The 2,436-nt window shown below is 28.8% G+C and overlaps 1 protein-coding gene across 1 annotated transcript in view; it reads left to right on the top strand.

Moving 5' to 3' along the window:
* LOC107635570 (F-box/kelch-repeat protein At3g06240-like) overlaps positions 1 to 2,436 on the top strand; it is a 36,323-nt gene that overhangs the window by 30,853 nt on the left and 3,034 nt on the right. The window lies entirely within an intron of this gene.

Here is a 2,436-nt window from a genome sequence, read left to right as displayed (position 1 = left end):
TTTCAATTGTCTATGCTGCTGCCTATTTCGAAGTTGGGCATTTCTTTGGAGAAATTGATGGTATGGTGCAAAATCTTCTTCTCTCAGCTGAGGTTGTGATAAGCCATTTTCAACATCATCATACTCTAAGCCTTGAGCAAAATTTCCTGCATAAGTGTCTCTTTCATCCTCAACAATCATATTATGCAATATAATACAAGCTCTCATTATGTTGGCAAGCTTCTTCTTTTCCCAAAAACGAGCTGGACCACGTATAATTGTAAAGCGTGCTTGCAACACTCCGAATGCTCGTTCCACATCTTTTCTTTGCCCTTCTTGGTATTGTGCAAATAACTTGTGTTTCTCCCCTTGTGGCTTTGAGATTGATTTGACAAATGTGGCCCATTCAGGATAAATGCCATCTACTAAGTAGTATCCCATTGTATAATTATTACCATTAATAGTATAATTTACCTCCGGAGCACAATCATTTAGAATGTCATCAAACACTGGAGAACGATCTAACACGTTGATATCGTTATTTGAACCAGAAACTCCAAAGAACGCATGCCATATCCAAAGGTCTGAAGATGCTACAACCTCAAGTACTATGGTTGCAACCCCACGATAACCACTCATGTACATACCTTTCCACGCCTTTGGACAATTTTTCCATTGCCAATGCATGCAGTCAATGCTACCCAACATGCCAGGGAAGCCACGACCCTCTGCCATTTGTAGTAGGCGTTGTACGTCATTTGGAGTAACATTTCCGATAGAGGGGTTAAATATGGATGAAAATGAAAAATGGGGTGTTTGTGAATTTTGATTTTGCGGTTGGATTATAGGAAATTGATTATTATAAGGAGCTTGAAAATTGAAATTAGAAAGATTTTGTGGATTTGGATTTTGAAATGTATTTGGTAGTGTGAAGTTTTGATTTGGAACTTGAGAGTTTGAGGTTTGAGATTGTTGGGTATTTGAAATTTGAGGAAAGTTTTGTAAGTAATTGAAGAAAGAGTTGAGTTGGTTTGGATCCATTTTTCGAACAAAAAATAATAGTAGCAGAATTTTGATTTTGTGTAAACTTGGAAGAAGATGAAGAAGAGTAGTAGAGAGTGTGAGAATAGAAGTGTATCTAAGTGGTATATATAGAGTACAAAAATATTAATTTATTAATAATAACGGTAACATAGTAACGGCTAGTTTCTAACAGCTATTTCTACAACGACAACGTTTACAACGGCTAATTTAATATAATAATATAAATATAAATAATATTTAATATTAATTTTGATATAAATAATTAATATGAATTATTAATTTAATTATTATTTTATATAATTTTTTATTTTTTATTTTATTTGCCATTTGGCAAATTTATATTGGTTAATGGGAGTCCCCATTCAGAGGAGCTCCTTTGCTTTGAATTTAGCAAAGAAACTCAAATGAGTTCCTCTCCAACGCCCAATCTCTCTTTTCTCTCTGACATCACAGTAAAAGGGCATTTATTTGCCCGTTGGAGATGCTCTAATACTAATCTTGTGTCTCTTATTGTTTCCCATGTTTTTTCAGGAGGCTTCTATCTAAATATCATAATAGAAAAGACTACTTAATTTACTTGCTTTTATATTTTTTTTATTTAGCTGTTTAATGATTAAAGATGAGATAATGAATGTACAAATAAAATTAGTTATATAAAACTTAAGGTTTGTTTGGACGTCATTCTAAAAAAATATCTATTTTTAAATGATATTTTTTAAAAAATTTTTTATAAAAGTAAAAGTGATTTTATATTTGGATATCTTATGTAAAAAGATTTTTTTGTTTTTTCTCAAAAAAGATAATTTTTTATTTTTCTAATACTTTTACTTTTATTATTAGAAATTTACCAAACACACTAAAAAATAAAAAAGATCTTTTTTTATTAAAAAAATCATTTTTTTATCAATTTAATAGCACCAAAACAAACACTTAAAGATGTTTTATTTTATCAATTAATTACATACACAAAATATACATTTTTTTTATCATGCTGTTAACACGGTTGGTTTTAAGTAATTCTCTAGCAAATTATGGCAGACCAGACAAAAATAAATTAATGCTTAATCACTTTGTATGTCAAATCACAAAAGTTTAAAATGAAGTAGGTAACATAGTTTCTTAAGGTAATTTTTTTGCATGCAAAGTATACCAAAATAAAAGACTTTTAAAAAAACAAAAAAAAGAGAGAGAAAATAAAACTATTGTTGTTTAGGAACTGATTAAAAAAAGTTGTTTATTCGAATTTTTTTATTTGATTAATTTATTATAGTATAAATATTTTGATGTTAATTACACAAAATTTTGTAAAAGATAAAAGTAGAAAATATTGAATAAATAATTAGAATGTGAAAGTGAAAAATAAATTGAATAAAAAAGTTTAATTTAGAGAAATTTGTTAATGAAGTTAATGAA

The sequence above is a fragment of the Arachis ipaensis genome, chromosome B04 (genome assembly GCF_000816755.2).
Source record: "Arachis ipaensis cultivar K30076 chromosome B04, Araip1.1, whole genome shotgun sequence".
NCBI classification, from domain to species: Eukaryota; Viridiplantae; Streptophyta; class Magnoliopsida; order Fabales; family Fabaceae; genus Arachis; species Arachis ipaensis.
The sequence above is the reverse complement of the archived record's forward strand: the minus strand, read 5'-3'. Positions and strand labels throughout refer to the sequence as shown.